This window comes from Pseudophryne corroboree, chromosome 7 (assembly GCF_028390025.1).
Source record: "Pseudophryne corroboree isolate aPseCor3 chromosome 7, aPseCor3.hap2, whole genome shotgun sequence".
In the NCBI taxonomy this organism is placed as follows: domain Eukaryota; kingdom Metazoa; phylum Chordata; class Amphibia; order Anura; family Myobatrachidae; genus Pseudophryne; species Pseudophryne corroboree.
The window spans coordinates 415,656,841-415,675,365 of record NC_086450.1 but is presented as its reverse complement, the minus strand read 5'-3'; the positions used below and the strand labels follow the sequence as shown (position 1 = coordinate 415,675,365).

The window sequence follows — 18,525 nt, the reverse complement described above, 5'->3', positions numbered from 1 at the left end:
TTTGTGGCATCGGACAACGCCAGCAATATTGTGTGTGCATTAAATCTGGGCAAATTCCAGCACGTCCCATGTTTTGCACATACCTTGAATTTGGTGGTGCAGAATTTTTTAAAAAACGACAGGGGCGTGCAAGAGATGCTGTCGGTGGCCAGAAGAATTGCGGGACACTTTCGGCGTACAGGCACCACGTACAGAAGACTGGAGCAACACCAAAAACGCCTGAACCTGCCCTGCCATCATCTGAAGCAAGAAGTGGTAACGAGGTGGAATTCAACCCTATATATGCTTCAGAGGTTGGAGGAGCAGCAAAAGGCCATTCAAGCCTATACAATTCAGCACGATATAGGAGGTGGAATGCACCTGTCTCAAGCGCAGTGGAGAATGATTTCAACGTTGTGCAAGGTTCTGCTGCCCTTTGAACTTGCCACACGTGAAGTCAGTTCAGACACTGCCAGCCTGAGTCAGGTCATTCCCCTCATCAGGCTTTTGCAGAAGAAGCTGGAGACATTGAAGGAGGAGCTAACACGGAGCGATTCCGCTAGGCATATGGGACTTGTGGATGGAGCCCTTAATTCGCTTAACAAGGATTCACGGGTGGTCAATCTGTTGAAATCAGAGCACTACATTTTGGCCACCGTGCTCGATCCTAGATTTAAAACCTACCTTGGATCTCTCTTTCCGGCAGACACAAGTCTGCTGGGGTTCAAAGACCTGCTGGTGAGAAAATTGTCAAGTCAAGCGGAACGCGACCTGTCAACATCTCCTCCTTCACATTCTCCCGCAACTGGGGGTGCGAGGAAAAGGCTCAGAATTCCGAGCCCACCCGCTGGCGGTGATGCAGGGCAGTCTGGAGCGACTGCTGATGCTGACATCTGGTCCGGACTGAAGGACCTGTCAACGATTACGGACATGTCGTCTACTGTCACTGCATATGATTCTCTCCCCATTGAAAGAATGGTGGAGGATTATATGAGTGACCGCATCCAAGTAGGCACGTCACACAGTCCGTACTTATACTGGCAGGAAAAAGAGGCAATTTGGAGGCCCTTGCACAAACTGGCTTTATTCTACCTAAGTTGCCCTCCCACAAGTGTGTACTCCGAAAGAGTGTTTAGTGCCGCCGCTCACCTTGTCAGCAATCGGCGTACGAGGTTACTTCCAGAAAATGTGGAGAAGATGATGTTCATTAAAATGAATTATAATCAATTCCTCCGTGGAGACATTGACCAGCAGCAATTGCCTCCACAAAGTACACAGGGAGCTGAGATGGTGGATTCCAGTGGGGACGAATTGATAATCTGTGAGGAGGGGGATGTACACGGTGATATATCGGAGGATGATGATGAGGTGGACATCTTGCCTCTGTAGAGCCAGTTTGTGCAAGGAGAGATTAATTGCTTCTTTTTCGGTGGGGGTCCAAACCAACCCGTCATTTCAGTCACAGTCGTGTGGCAGACCCTGTCACTGAAATGATGGGTTGGTTAAAGTGTGCATGTCCTGTTTATACAACATAAGGGTGGGTGGGAGGGCCCAAGGACAATTCCATCTTGCACCTCTTTTTTCTTTAATTTTTCTTTGCGTCATGTGCTGTTTGGGGAGTGTTTTTTGGAAGGGCCATCCTGCGTGACACTGCAGTGCCACTCCTAGATGGGCCCGGTGTTTGTGTCGGCCACTAGGGTCGCTTATCTTACTCACACAGCTACCTCATTGCGCCTCTTTTTTTCTTTGCGTCATGTGCTGTTTGGGGAGTGTTTTTTGGAAGGGCCATCCTGCGTGACACTGCAGTGCCACTCCTAGATGGGCCCGGTGTTTGTGTCGGCCACTAGGGTCGCTTATCTTACTCACACAGCTACCTCATTGCGCCTCTTTTTTTCTTTGCGTCATGTGCTGTTTGGGGAGTGTTTTTTGGAAGGGCCATCCTGCGTGACACTGCAGTGCCACTCCTAGATGGGCCCGGTGTTTGTGTCGGCCACTAGGGTCGCTTATCTTACTCACACAGCTACCTCGGTGCAAATTTTAGGACTAAAAATAATATTGTGAGGTGTGAGGTATTCAGAATAGACTGAAAATGAGTGGAAATTATGGTTTTTGAGGTTAATAATACTTTGGGATCAAAATGACCCCCAAATTCTATGATTTAAGCTGTTTTTTAGGGTTTTTTGAAAAAAACACCCGAATCCAAAACACACCCGAATCCGACAAAAAAAATTCGGTGAGGTTTTGCCAAAACGCGGTCGAACCCAAAACACGGCCGCGGAACCGAACCCAAAACCAAAACACAAAACCCGAAAAATTTCAAGTGCACATCTCTAAACATAATGCGCCTTACACATTATGACAACCTTTATTAATGCCCTTTTACACATAATGTCCCTTACACATATGCCGCACATTATTAATGCCCTTATACACATAATGACATGCATAGTGCCCCCTACACATTTGCTGCACATTATTAGTGCCCCTTTACACAGAATGACACACATACAGTTGTACCCTGTTACACATATGCCGCGCATTATTAATGCCCTTATACACATAATGACACAGTGCCCCATACACATATGTTGCACATTATTAATGCATTTTTACATGACACACATAATGCTCCTTACACACATTCCGAACACTACTGCACAACCAACCCACTCACATGCACACATCACTCATACTGCCACTAACACTGTGACCTCTGCTTGGAAGCAGATGTGTCCTCATAAATCTTGCCTCAATGCTAACGTTGGGCACCTTTTTTTATGAAAATGCATCTTATTTGCATTGGTATGTGGCTAGGATGCACAAGCAGCTTCTGCTGATTAAAATGATATGCAGCATGCCTATATACTGTGTGAGACACTGGCTGTATCTGCATATGAAATGCTACACACAGAATATAGGCATGCCGCATATCATTTTAATCAGCAGAAGCTGCTGATGCCCCTAGGCATATCAAATGCCCTAGGAAATTGCCTAGTTTGCCTATGCCTATGGCCGGCTCTGGTCGCTCTTGCTGAGCCATTGCTAGGAGACCAGGGGCAGTAAGCAATGTGGCTTTGCAAAAAGGTCTGCATTACTGGGCGCCGCCATGTTGGAGACCAAGTTTTGAGCATAGTTCCTGTTTCCTGTCTCTTCCAGCCAATCCAGGGGAAGCTCTCCCTATAAAAGGGGGCTGGTTTAGGACAGGGATGCCAGTGCTTCAAGTTACAACCCTGTTGTAGGTGCTTTAGCCTGTGCTCCCAGGATTCCTGCTGTATTCTGGTTCCTCCTGATCCTGCTTGGTCGGTTCTCTGTTGCTGCTGCAGCCCTGCGTTCCTACCCTGCTACTGCCTGTGGAAGCGCCCCTGGAAAACTCGGTCCAGTAAGACTCTTTGGGCACAGTCGGCCTCGGGTCTTCTGCCTCGTCTTTCAAGCCACATTCCACAGATCTTCTTCACCAGCCACGCCTTTGTACCACCGACCACCGCCTGCAGATTATTATCTTCAGCCTCGTTTTCCAAACCACAGTCCACAGTCCTTGTCTCCAGCCACGTCTTCAACCATCATCCACAGTTCCACAGTTCATCTACAGTCTCGTCTTTCAAATCACAGTCCACAGTTCTTTGTCTCCAGCCACGTCTTAACCATCGTGCTCCAGCCTCGGTTCTCTACCTCAGCCCTGTACATAATATACTTTCCATTGACTCTCAAACCCCGCCTACGTTCTTCATTGCTCCGTGTCCCATGTGAAGGAACTATATCCAGCCCCCTCATCTAGTTCATTCACAGACTGCTACCTCCTCGGGCAAATCTCAGCTGCCTGATCCTCAAACTCTGCTAGACGTGACAACGTCTTTGTACATTCTCGGTATCGCCTGCCTAGTGAAGTGGAACCTAGATAGGATTTGGTACCAGGGACACAATACCTCCATCAATTGTCTAAATCCCACTGCACTAATGGCAGATACCAGACGCATGTCTAACACCAACATAAGTGTCAAGTCCTCAGTAATCCGCTTTGCAACAGGATGACTGCTGTCATATTTCATCTTCCTCACAAAGGACTGTTGGACAGTCAATTGCTTAGTTGAAGTAGTACAAGTGGTCTTCCGACTTCCCCTCTGGGATGGACTCCCAGCAGCAACAATAGCAGTGGCAGCAACAGCAGGCGTACCACTCAAGGATCCTCCGGAGGAATCCCGGTTAGGAGAGAACTCCTTAGTCTTGACAGTGACGTGGCCTGCAGGACTACTGACGCTCCTGACTGAGGAGGAAGTTGATGTTGAGGGAACTGGTGGTGTGGCTTGCAGGAGCTTGGGTGCAGGAGGAAGAAGGGATTTAAGTGTCAGTGGACTGCTAACGCTCTTACCCAAAGTTTCACAATTTGACACTGACTTATGATGAATGCGCTGCAGGTGACGTATAAGGGAGGATGTTCCTAGGTGGTTAACAGATTGACAGAGGCAACAGATGGCTTGACACCTGTTGTCCGGATTTGTGGAGAAATAATTCCACACTGAAGAGGTGGCTTTTTTGGCAGTTTGCCAAGGCATCCCAATGGGCTTCTTCATCCCACGGACAACAGGTGTCTCCCCCGGTGCCTGACTTAAACAAACCACATCACCATCAGAATCCTCATCGTCAACTTCCTCCTCAACACCAGCAACACTCATCCTGGTGTACTTCAACAGTGACATCTTCAATTTCAATATCAGGAACTGGACTGTGGGTGCTTCTTCCAGCACTTGCAGGGGGCGTGCAAATGGTGGAAGGAGCCACCTCTTCCCGTCCAGTGTTGGGAAGGTCAGGCATCGCAACCACCGACACACTTGGACTCTCCTTGGTGATTCGTGATATCATCTCAGAACGCACAGTTCTTTTCTGTGCTCTATCCCGCTTAACTCTTTCAATTTTTCTAGCAGGAGGATGAGGGCTCCCATCGTCATGTGAAGCTGAACCACTAGTCATGAACATAGGCCAGGGCCTCAACCGTTCCTTGCGACTCCGTGTTGTAAATGGCATATTGGCAAGTTTACGTTTCTCCTCAGACTATTTAAATTTCTTTTTTTGGGTCTTTTTACTGAACTTTGGATTTTTGGATTTTACATGCCCTCTACTATCACACTGGGCATCGGCCTTGGCAGACGACGTTGATGGCATTTCATCATCTATGTCATGGCTAGTGGCAGCAGCTTCAGCACTAGGATGGCTGATGGCCAGGACACTACTACTGGTCTGATGCAGCACAACACAACAACACTGTAACGGCCTTGTTGTTGTTGTTATTATTATTATTATTATTATTATTATACAGCAGCAGTGGACATATAGCAGCAGCGTATACCACTGTGACTGCCTGGTCACTGATATGACTGATGGCCAGGACACTACCACTGGTCTAGCACAGCACAACACAGCAACACTGTAAGGGACTTGTTGTTGTTGTTATTATTATAATACTGTAGCAGTGGACATATAGCAGCAGCGTATACCACTGTGACTGCCTGGTCACTGGAATGACTGATGGACAGGACACTACCACTGGTCTGATGCAGCACAACACAGCAACACTGTAAGGGACTTATTATATAGCAGCACTAGACATATGGCAACAGAGGACACCACCACTGTGAATGGTCACTGGACTGACTGATGCCCAGGACACTACAACTGGTCTGATGCAGCACAACACAGCACCACTGGACAGCACTGGACATATGGCAGCAGAGGACACCACCACTGAACTGATGCAGCACCACACTCCACCACTGTACAGCACTGCACATATGGCAGCAGAGGACACAAGCACTGTGACTGGACGAATTCAGCACAAGCCACGGACACTGAGGACACTGAGAGAACGGAGACACGTCCTCTCTGTACACTCTCCAATGCCGGAGTGAAAATGTCAGGGACGCGCGGCTCCTTATATGGAATCCAAACCCCACGAGAATCCGACAGCGGGATGATGACATTTTGCCTCGTTCTGGTTTACGAGTCAAGCGGGAAAACCCGAGCCTGGCTCGGAACCGGACTTGATTGGTGAAGTTCGGTTCTCTGAGAACCGAACCCGCTCATCCCTACTGACCACACTCTAAAATGAAGCATCTGGAAACCACCCTGTAGAAATCCTGCATTTGCCCCTGCACTGCTACTGGGCAGGTGTATCCAGACACATCACGTGCTGCAGGGTCTCGGCAGACCTCTGCGCACCAGCTTTTCTCCCTCCTCTGACTTGTTTACTAAACTTGGTGATAATGTCATTTGTCTGCATTACATTCATCTACATTACATTTTAATTTACAAGAAATATGTAGAGTGAGAATGGCATTCTAGGTACAGAGTACTTTGTACTGCACAGTTCACTGGTATTTATAAATAGGGGCATATTCTGGGACAAGTGTTTGTCTTTAAAACACAGAAATGAGTAATATTTGGTAACTAAGGTCTCATGATAATTTATATCCAAGAAGGCAATATTTTATTTCAAAATACAAATAGCAAATGTCTCTGGCGTCTGGCGATATGAAATACAGGGAGATGCCGGTGATCTGCTGGCCACATGCCAAGTGCTTTGGTGGCAGTAATCACGAGGGTGATTGTAATGCACAGCCTGGATGACGGACTCTAGCAGTAGCAGGATACTAAAGCAGTCAGGTGGAGGGGAAGACACTGCGCAACTGTGTTGCCATGGCGACATTCTCCTGTTCATCGTATCCAGGGAGCGAGAGCTCGTTCATTCCTCTCTGGGAATGGAGATAAATGGTGCAGTTTTACCGGCGGATCATTGGCAGGGAAATAGGTGATTTCAGGATAAGCAAAGAGAGGGAGGAGGGAGCAGATATACAGTGGCGTGTCTGCGTGATGAGACATGTGTTTGTCTACTGAGGAATGTGCATGTTTGCCATACAGTCTAATTCTCTATGATATACTGTGTGTATGTGTGTATATATATATATATATATATATATATATGTGTACAAAAGAAGCTACCAGCGCCACAGATGCAGTATATAAGGTATATACAACAGTATGGGAAAAATACGTACTGGACTAGTTTACAGAACCTAGCCTGGTGGACACTCCCTTCAAAATATTTAGGGCGTCAGCTAAAGAACCTCAAAAACATGTGAAGGCACTGGTATATATGCCTACAAGTTATAAAATGGTGCAGGGGGATGAGGTTATTGCAAGCGACCAAGTGTCTATTAAATAATGTAAAAACCAGGTGCTGGAAAAGGTATACAATTTAATTACAAAAGACAAAGCACTATAAAGGGGTAATATGTAGAATAATAACAATATTCAAATGCAGCCTAGTCAAGAAATACTGTAAAAAAAAAAAAAAAAAGGAAGAAGCAAAAGGCTAAGCTAAAAAAGTCAGAGACACATATGCCAAAATTCATAAAAAGGTACATAAAAACACAGAAAATAGGGTATAAAATACACAGGATAAAACATAAAAAAAAATAAAAAAAGGGGGGAGAGGTAGCTTATCTTAAGAGGTTGAGGTAAAATCAGAATAGCACCCAACGCGTTTCATCCCTCATGGACTTCATCAATATATATATAAAAAATTATTGCTGATAATTCCTGATAATTCTAAATAAGTAATGCTATTATTATTTGTATAAACCCCTGTAAATAATATCTGTATAAATAGTGAGTTTTGATGTAATCACGTATAATTAACGAGTTAAAAGCTCGTCAAAATGACGGACACCAGGGCCGGATTAAAGCGGGGGCGATAGCTACTAACACAGGAGCTGCCGGGTTTCTGGAAGTCCTGCTGCTGGAAGCCGTGGCTCTGTTATGCTGTGTGTGTGTGTGTGTGTGTGTGTGTGTGTGTGTGTGTGTGTGTGTGTAGCATTAGCCTATGGGCCTAATTCAGAGTTGATCGCAGCAGCAAATTTGTTAGCAGTTGGGCAAAACCATGGGCCCTCATTCTGAGTTGATCGCTCGCTGCCGTTTTTTGCAGCGTAGCGATCAGGCTAAAAACCGGCTGTTCTGCGCATGCGTATGGGCCGCAAGGCGCACGCGCCAAGTACTATCACACAAAACTAAGCAATTTTACACAGGGGCGAGCGACGCTTTTCAGTCGCTCTGCTGATCGGTGTTTGATTGACAGGAAGTGGGTATTTCTGGGTGGAAACGAACCGTTTTCCGGGAGTGTGCTAAAAAACGCAGGCGTGTCAGGCTAAAACGCAGGAGTGGCTGGGGAAACAGGGGAGTGGCTGTCCGTACGCAGGGCGTGTTTGTACGTCAAATCAGGAACCAAACAGTCTGCAGTGATCGCAATCTAGGAGTAGGTCTGGAGCTACTCAGAAACTGCAGGAAAAGATTTTCAAGCAATTCTGCTAATCTTTCGTTCGCACTTCTGCTAAGCTAACATATACTCCCAGAGGGCGGCGGCTTAGCGTTTGCACTGCTGCTTAAAGCAGCTTGCGAGCGATCAACTCGGAATGAGGGCCCATGTGCACTGCAGGGGGGGCAGATATAACATCTGCAGAGAGAGTTAGATTTGGGTGGGGTGTGTTCAAACTGAAATCTAAATTACAGTGTAAAAATAAAGCAGCCAGTATTTATCCTGCACAGAAACAAAATAACCCACCCAAATCTAACTGTCTCTGCAAATGTTATTATAACTGCCCCCCCTGCAGTACACATGGTTTTGCCCAATTGCTAACAAACTTGCTGCTGCGATCAACTCAGAATTACCCCCATATACGTATATATATATATGTATGGAGAAATAGCCGGCACTCTCTCCTAGTGTAAAATAATGCCTTGGTGCCTCCCGAGCTGGTCAAGCAACCGAATACAGAGTGGAAAATGGTGGCACTCACAGGACTTGTTCCAATAATAAATGACACAGCGGTCAAGAATCAAAAGTCAACGTTTCGTTAATTTAATAACGTCATCAGGATACAGACAACACAAACAACAAACAATTTATAGCCACTTACCCCACCTCGTGTGTCCCTGCCATCGCCGTCGGCGCCGGGTCATGTGACAACACCCTCCGGCGCTGCGCACTTCCTGTGCGCCCGGCCGCGTCTCGCGGTTGCTAGGGAACAAAATAACAATAACAGTGACAGCATGAATGGAAACAGCGCATCAGTGCTCGCACCTATTCCTCTCCCCTTCTCCAGAATAACAAAGCATTCTACATGTTGTACATTACACAAACCAGGGGAACAAAGTCCCCAAGGAACAAGACACACTATATCAACCAGGATATAGGACAGTGTCATAACTATAATAACATGATAGACTGGGGCATAGCGGGTGGACTGGGCTACATGTGTATGGGACGGAGCAATAAACCCGAAACTATATATACATATTTTATATTTATAAGGCAGGGACATTCAACCTTATAAAAAGCAATTCAGGGGGAGGTGCTCATTGAGACCTTTTGGAGTGATGGTACTGAGACGGTGAATCCACCGAGCCTCCTTCTGCAGCAGAGCCTTACCCCTATCACCCCCACGAAGATTTTTAGGGACCGTATCTATAATCTTATACCTCAGAGTGGCGAGGCCATGATTAAGTGCCTTAAAGTGTCTCGCAACAGGCTGATTCATACCACTCTTACCACCCTCTAGAGCCTGACGTATGGCAGATCTATGTAATGCCATGCGCTCTTTGAATTGTCTCGTGGTTTTCCCCACATAGAGGAGACCACACGGACAACGAATGATGTATATGACATGAGTGCTTCTGCAAGACAGAATATGGCGTATGGCGATCCGTTCCCCCGAGTGTGGGTGGGCGAACGAGTCCCCATACTCCATAAAACTGCAGGTGGTACAGCCCGTACAGCGGTAACACCCTGGTTTTCTAGACAAGAAGGTGTGCGAACCACCCACTGGTACAGTGGAGACATCATTTTTAACTAGCCAGTCTTTGAGGTTTCTGTTTCTGGAGTAGCTCGGCAACAGTTTGGTTTTACTCAGCATCTTTAGTATCGGATCTGAGGTCACGACTGGCCACAGGTTCTTCGCCACCTTTGAATTCGTCGAACTGGCATGATTGTATTGTTGGACAAAAGGAATGATGTCCCTATTTTTGGCTTTCTTCTTGGATTTTGTGGAAATTAGAGTATTAGATCGTGGAATTTCCAAAACCTTCCTCTTGGCCTCTATTAAGTCATCTATGTTATATCCTCTGATCAGAAATTGACGTATCATCGTATCTATCTCCTTTACGGTATTAACTGGATCATCCGAGATCCTATGAATCCACAAAAACTGAGAGAATGGGAATCCCTTCTTAGTGGAGGCCGGATGTTGGCTACTCGCATGCAGTATGGTATTGCGGTCCGTGTTCTTCTTGAATAATGAGGTATGGATATGCCCCTCCTTTAGAGAAATCTGTACATCCAGATAATTGACATGTTGGGTACTTGTACAGTAGGTAAATTTAATCGTGTTGTCCATTGAGTTAACCCTTGTCATCAGGTCAATGAACTCCAATTCTGTTCCTAACCAAATCAGGAACAGGTCGTCGATGTAGCGGAAAAAGAACAGTATTTTGTCTGCAACCTCTGTGTCCTCAAAGAAAGCCTGTTGCTCCACTTCAAACATATAACTGTTAGCGAATGCCGGGGCCACGCAGGACCCCGTCGCACAACCTTGTTGCTGGACATACCAGTGTGAATCAAAAAGAAAATAATTTCTTTTCAGGGTGAGTTCAAGTAGTTTGATGAAGAATGACAGTTCTGGTCCGGTATATAATGGACTAGATGACAACAGTGTCGCAACAGCTGTTAAACCTCCTGAGTGCGGTATGTTAGTATATAGACTCACTATATCTAAAGTACAGAGAAGCGCATTGGGAGGGAGAGCAGGTAGGCCTTGTAACCGTATTATCAGTGAGGTGGTATCCTTCAGATAGGTTTTTTGAGATTGGACCACGGGTTGGAGGAAGAAGTCTAAATATTGGGAAATTTTGTAGTATATGGATTCCCTGGCTGCTATGATCGGGCGGCCAGGAGGGGCAGTTGGATGTTTGTGAATTTTTGGCAACGTATACAGCACAGGTGCCACTGGGTGCTGCTGAATCAAGGTCTTCATTGTTGCCCCTGTGATGATGCCATTAACTGTGGCCTCCTCCAATACTGATTTTAATTCGGTTTCAAACCTAGAGGTAGGGTCGGTCGGCAGTTGCAGGTAAACTTGTGGGTCTTCTAATTGTCGGTAAATCTCTTGTTTGTATTGAGAAAGATCCTGTATGACAATACCGCCCCCCTTATCGGCGGGGCGTATGACAATACTCTTATCCTGACTGAGGGTTTTTAAAGTGTCCCATTCAGATTTGGACATATTGGGACTACTCGGTTTCAAAGACTGAATAGCACCCCTAACCTGTTTATCCAGTGACCGATTAAAACATCTCAGGGAAGTATTCATGCTGACTGGATCAAAGCTCGATGTCCCTTTGATCTTCTTTAATGGGTTGACCGTGTCAGAGTCAGATGATTCAGATTCCCCAAAATGCTCACGCAATCTCAATTTTCTATTGAACCTATATGTATCAAGTTTCCACTGGAATTCATTGAACTGACAGGACGGTACAAAGGAAAGTCCTTTATTTAATAGTTTTCTCTCCTCAGAGGAAAGAACTCTGCTAGAGAGATTAAAAACTATTTCTTCTTTGCAGCCTTGTTCTTGCGCTTTGAGGATCCTTTGCCACTGTCCTCCTCTTCGGGTAAAAGGTCTCCTCTTGTTTCTCGCTGAGCGTGAGTACTGACCCCTAAAAGGGGTTTACCTGTGGTGGATCTGCTGCTTGTCTCAGTTTCACTTTGAGAGGACTGGCCGCCACTGGATGTTTCAGTGTCTCCCGCAAATCTTCTAAACTTCCTTTGTCGTGGATTATAGGCCTTTTTGTAACTAGGGTTTAATGCCCAAGGATAAACTCTCCTTTCAGCGTAATCCTTCTGTACCAGACTCAGCTTGTTCCGTTTGAACTTCACCAGGTCTCTACGGTAATTCTCCACTTGTGTAGCAAGTTTACCCAACCAATCCGTACTCTGATCTAGTTGAATGGTAGGAAGATGTTTGGTCTCAAATTCTTCCTTTTTCTTCTTAATTTCTTTGAGTTCTCTTGCTGACTCTGCTATTACTAATAAGATCAGGTCTAAACTGCATTTATTTAAAATTGCAGCCCACTTACGGCAGAACTCCACATTATACATTATAACACTAAAATAACACATCCTAGATCTGAATGAATGAAATATTCTTATTAAATACTTTGTTCTTTACATAGTTGAATGTGCTGACAACAAAATCACACAAAAATTATCAATGGAAATCAAATTTATTAACCCATGGAGGTCTGGATTTGGAGTCACACTCAAAATTAAAGTGGAAAAACACACTACAGGCTGATCCAACTTTGATGTAATGTCCTTAAAACAAGTCAAAATGAGGCTCAGTAGTGTGTGTGGCCTCCACGTGCCTGTATGACCTCCCTACAATGCCTGGGCATGCTCCTGATGAGGTGGCGGATGGTCTCCTGAGGGATCTCCTCCCAGACCTGGACTAAAGCATCCGCCAACTCCTGGACAGTCTGTGGTGCAACGTGGCGTTGGTGGATGGAGCGAGACATGATGTTCCAGATGTGCTCAATTGGATTCAGGTCTGGGGAACGGCCGGGCCAGTCCATAGCATCAATGCCTTCGTCTTGCAGGAACTGCTGACACACTCCAGCCACATGAGGTCAAGCATTGTCTTGCATTAGGAGGAACCCAGGGCCAACCGCACCAGCATATGGTCTCACAAGGGGTCTAAGGATCTCATCTCGGTACTTAATGGCAGTCAGGCTACCTCTGGTGAGCACATGGAGGGCTGTGCGGCCCCCCAAAGAAATGCCACCCCACACCATTACTGACCCACTGCCAAACCGGTCATGCTGGAGGATGTTGCAGGCAGCAGAACGTTCTCCTTGGCGTCTCCAGACTCTGTCACGTCTGTCACATGTGCTCAGTGAGAACCTGCTTTCATCTGTGAAGAGCACAGGGCGCCAGTGGCGAATTTGCCAATCTTGGTGTTCTCTGGCAAATGCCAAACGTCCTGCACGGTGTTGGGCTGTAAGCACAACCCCCACCTGTGGACGTCGGGCCCTCATACCACCCTTATGGAGTCTGTTTCTGATCGTTTGAGTAGACACATACACATTTGTGGCTTGCTGGACGTCATTTTGCAGGGCTCTGGCAGTGTTCCTCCTGTTCTTCCTTGCACAAAGGCGGAGATAGCGGTCCTGCTGCTGGGTTGTTGCCCTCCTACGGCCTCCTCCACGTCTCCTGATGTACTGGCCTGTCTCCTGATAGCGCCTCCATGCTCTGGACACTACGCTGACAGACACAGCAAACCTTCTTGCCACAGCTCGCATTGATGTGCCATCCTGGATGAGCTGCACTACCTGAGCCACTTGTGTGGGTTGTAGACTCCGTCTCATGCTACCACTAGAGTGAAAGCACAGCCAGCTTTCAAAAGTGACCAAAACATCAGCCAGAAAGCATAGGAGCTGAGAAGTGGTCTGTGGTCACCACCTGCAGAACAACTCCTTTATTGGGGGTGTCTTGCTAATTGCCTATAATTTCCACCTGTTGTCTATTCCATTTGCACAACAGCATGTGAAATTGATTGTCAATCAGTGTTGCTTCCTAAGTGGACAGTTTGATTTCACAGAAGTGTGATTGACTTGGAGTTACATTGTGTTGTTTAAGTGTTCCCTTTATTTATTTTTTTAGCAGTGTGTGTGTGTGTGTGTATATATATATATATATATATATATATATATATACTCTGCATATATATAGTGCAGCATTTCCCACAATAGTGGGAATGATAGCACTCTCCAGACTTCAGAAATAGAAATAATCAAAAAGACATTTATTAAAGAAATAGAGTGTATATCTCACAGTTCCAAATGATGTGCCAATGTTCACCAACGTTTCGGTCCACACCAGGACCTTTTTCAAGGTATTTGCAGCACAGCCAATGTAACAGCAACAGTCACAATAGTAAACAGGGAACTGGAATATGGGACAGGGCTTACTATATATATATATATATATATATATATATATATTGAGAGAGAGGGAGGGAGGGAGAGAGAGTTGCTGTATATCTGTAATAGGAAGGCAATAATGATTCTACACTATAAACACCAGTACTGGTACGTGAAAGTTCACCAGTCCATGCACAATTCCCAAGCAGTCTGGGGGTAAAGGCAGAGCCGGCCTTAGGCATAGGCAAACTAGGCAAATGTCTAGGGCATTTGGTATGCCTAGGGGCACAATCAGCTTCTGCTGATTAAAATTATATGCAGCATGCCTATATTCTGTGTGTGACTGCGGCTGTATCTGCATACGAAATGCTACATTACTGTGTCCTGGAAATCACTGTAATATAGTCGCACACAGAATATAGACATACCACATATCATTTTAATCAGCAGAAGCTGCTTGTGCATCCTAGCCACATATAAATGCAAATAAGACGCATTTTCATAAAAAAAAGCGCCCGACGCTAGCAGAGCTGCCAGCTGACTCACACCAGGCAACTCCTGCTGCTTGGCGTATTGAGGCAAGATGTATGAGGACACATCTGTATCCAAGCAGAGGCAGAGGTCACAGTGTTAGCGGCCATGTGAGTGCTGTATGCGGGTGGGTTGGTTGTGCAGTAGTGTTCAGGATATGTGTAAAGGGCATTATGTGTGTCATGTGTATAAATGCATTAATAATGTGCAGCAAATGTGTAAGGGGCACTATGAATATCATTATGTGTATAAGGGCACTAAAAATGTGCGGCATATGTGAAAGGGACATTATGTGTGTCATTATGTGTATAAGGGCATTAATAATGTATGGCATATGTGTAAGGGACATTATGTGTATAAGGGCATTAATAAAGGTTGACATAATGTGTAAGGGGTATTGCTGTGTGGTATTATGTGTATAAATGCATTTCTAATGTGTGGCATTATTTGTAAAAGGTGCTTGACTGTGTGGCGTAATGTATAGAAACGGCACTACTGTGTCGTCTAATGTGAATAAACAGCAGTATGGTGTGGTGTAATGTGAATAAGGGACACTTCTGTGAGGAGAAATGTTTATAAGGTAAAGTGATACTACTGTGTGATGTAACATAAATTAGGGACACTATCGCATGATAAAATGTGAATAAAGTTGCAGTACTGTATGGCGTTATTTGAATTGGGGGTACTATTGTGTGGTCATGCCCCTTCCCAGCAAGAACACACCGCTTTTTGGGCTATGCGCCGAATGTGCGCACTGTTCCTATTTAAAATATAGGGGGTAGGAACACCAAAATGAGAACTGCTTTGGGTGAGGGGTGATGGTGCTGAGAAAGTGGTGCAGGATCAGAGGCGAAACTAGCGGTGGTGCCAGGGGGCACCAGCCAAAATCTTGCCTAGGGCATCATATTGGTTAGGGCCGGCTCTGGGTAGAGGACACCAGTAGCCACCAACAGCAGGCCGGAGGGGTCTGAGCATGGCCTGTGCGGCGTGTGGGAGAGGCGAGCACAGGACCCCGCCCCTCCACTACCTGCAGTATATATAAAGAAGCTGAGCTGGTTATCTGCCTCCTCCTCCTCACTCGCATCATCTGCAGCCCCAGCCCCGACCCCTCCTCCTCCTATTCACCACACTACTCACCCCTTCCTGCTGGACTGATTCACCTTCTCTCCCCACCGGTAAGTGGCCACATGTGTTCCCAATGCCTCTGCTCTGAACACTGCGGGACCATCTGGTGGTTCCTGCATCCGTTTCTGCTGCTACGTTTTGCTGAGTCCCGGGACGGCAAGTAACCTGGAGTTGCAGCATAGTATATGGAGGAGGGGGGTGCCATTAAAATAGGGGGCACTATATGGAGGGGTATGGGGGTGCAGTGTGTATATAGGGGCAGTATATGGTGGGAGGGTGCAGAATATGGAAGAGGATGGGGGTGCAGTGTATATATAGGGACAGTATATGGTGGGGAGTGCAGTGTACATAGGGGGAGGTGTGTGTGTCCCGAACTGAGCTTCGTCGGGCGGTTTCAGGTGTCCACCGGTGGCCCCACAGAGGTGAGCAGCAGCGTTAGCCTTAGATAGATAGATAGATAGATATGTAATACAATATTGAAAAAAAATCTGCATCTCTCTCTCCACTGTCCCTATCTGTCCCTAACACTCCACTCTCTCCCCAGTCCCTATCTACCCCAGCCCCTCCCCATCTCATCCCCCCCCCCCCCAGTCAGGGGTATAAGTTCATCCCAGTCTCCAGGAGGCAAGTTGGAGTTTGGTGCCCCCCTTATAAAACAAAATGGGAAAACAAATATGGTGTGTTTATGCAGGGCCGGTTCTAACCCTTGTGGCGCCCCGGGCAAAAAGGGGTGTGGCTTCATACGGGAGCATGGTCAGTTACGCCCCCATTTGTGCCACCTGTAGAGTAGCGCCGCTGAAATAAATAAATACTTACTATCCCCGCTCCTGATTCCCGACTGCTGCAGACCTCCGCCGGTGCCGCTCCTCTCCTATGATCTATGGGAGAGACGTCATGATGTCTCTCCCATAGCACAGCATAGATAGACACTAGAGGTCAATTATGACCCCTAGCATCTGTGCCAATCCCACAATGCTGTGCGGTGCGCGATGACATCATCGCGCACCGCACAGCAAAGGCCTCTCCACGAAGGGAAACTAGACAGGTAGCGTCTTGTTCCCTTCACAGCGGGGGACACAGCGGGGGGCACAGTAGTGGATCTTGCCATGGTGTGGCGCCCTCCGGATGGCGCCGGCGCCCTCCGAAAGGCAGCGCCCCAGGCAAAAGTCCTGCTTGCCCGTGGCAAGATCCGCTACTGTGTTTATGTGCATTAGTGTGTGTGCATGGGTGCCGATTTATGTTTTTGCTGGTGGGTGCTCGGCGGGAGCGGGAATGAATGTGCGACCATGGCAGTGACTAATACCCATTACACATAATGCCACACACCGTAATGCCCATTATGATATATGCCATACACTGTAATGTCAATTACATATTATGCCACACACAGTTATGGCCCTGACACCATTTTATGCCCCACATACAATAATGCCCCTTACAAATGATGCCACACAGTAAGGCTTCAATTACTTTTAAATGACCTGCCTGTTGTCAGGGGTTTCATGCTCTGGGTTCCATGCTCGCTGGGGGCTTCTGTGCCTTGCCAGGGGTTTCAGGTGCGTTGTCAGGGGTCTCCTGCATGTTGCCAGGGGTTTCATGTGCGTTGTCAGTGGTCTACTGCATGTTGCTAGGGGTTTCATGTGCGTTGCCAGGGGCTTAATGCGTGTTTCCAGGGGTCTCCTGCACATTGCCAGCAAAGTATGGGAGGGTGGGTGCGGGCGGGCATCACTAAGTATACTGTGCTGCTAGTATGCTGCTAGCCCAGGGGCAAATGCAGGATTTTCCTGGCGGGGTTTCCATACATGATTGTTAGGAGTAAATGCAGGTTTTGTAGGGGAGGGTGGTGGGTGAGTTTCATACACGTTACATAGAACACATACATGTACACACTCAACTTCACACATACATGTACACACACATAGAACACATACAAACACACACAAAGACAAACATATAACACACACAAACACATAGAACACAAACACACACATACAAAGTAAACACACACACACACACACACACACACACACACACACACACACACACACACAAAGACACACATATAAAACATACACACAAACACATAGAACACACACACATAGAGCACAGACATACCTACATATACACACACATAGAGCACATACATACATACAAACAAACAAACACATACAGTATAACCACACTTACATATGTGATGCCCTGACGGTATGCCCCATGCTGGTGCTGTAGCCGGGTGAGGTGTGCTACTGCCAGAGGCGGGCTGGCCCGGGGGGCAGGGTGCCATGTGCCCCCCGGGCTACACTACTGCCAAGGGTCACAGGCTGGCCGCCACCTTCCACTGCACCAGTGGTGGCCAACCCGTATCTCTCAAGCCGCATGCGGCTCTTTCTACAGTTTAACAGATTGTGGACACGGCAATCCTGCCGTAGAGTACGCATGCTGGATAGTAAACCTGATCCAGCGAGAGATCGTCTGCTTAGAAGCAGGACACTCAATTTTCTTGGGATCATACAGGACAAACAGAGAGTCCGATTTTCTCTGATGAGCAGTCCTCTTCACATACATTTCAGAGCTCTTACAACATCCAAGGACTTTGAAGTAATTGAGGAGTCAGTAGCAACTGGCACCACAATAGATTGATTGATATGAAAAGCCGACACAACCTTAGGAAGAAACTGCTGACGTGTCCGGAGCTCAGCTCTATCTTCATGGAATATCAAGTAGGGGCTCTTACAAGACAAAGCCCCCAACTCCGACACACGTCTAGCAGAAGCTAAGGCCAACAACGTGACAGTGTTCCACGTGAGAAACTTGACCTCAACCTCCGGTAGAGGCTCGAACCAATCTGATTGGAGGAACTGTAACACCACGTTA

General features: G+C 46.7%; 1 long non-coding RNA gene across 1 annotated transcript; it reads right to left on the bottom strand.

Moving 5' to 3' along the window:
• Nucleotides 1–6,497: 6,497 nt before the first annotated feature.
• On the bottom strand, nucleotides 6,498–17,997 carry LOC134943806 (uncharacterized). The gene is made up of 3 exons (XR_010181768.1): nucleotides 17,839–17,997; nucleotides 8,943–9,043; nucleotides 6,498–6,722 (listed from the first exon to the last, which is right to left on the bottom strand). It is a non-coding gene; the product is annotated as an uncharacterized LOC134943806 (long non-coding RNA).
• Nucleotides 17,998–18,525: the final 528 nt, after the last annotated feature.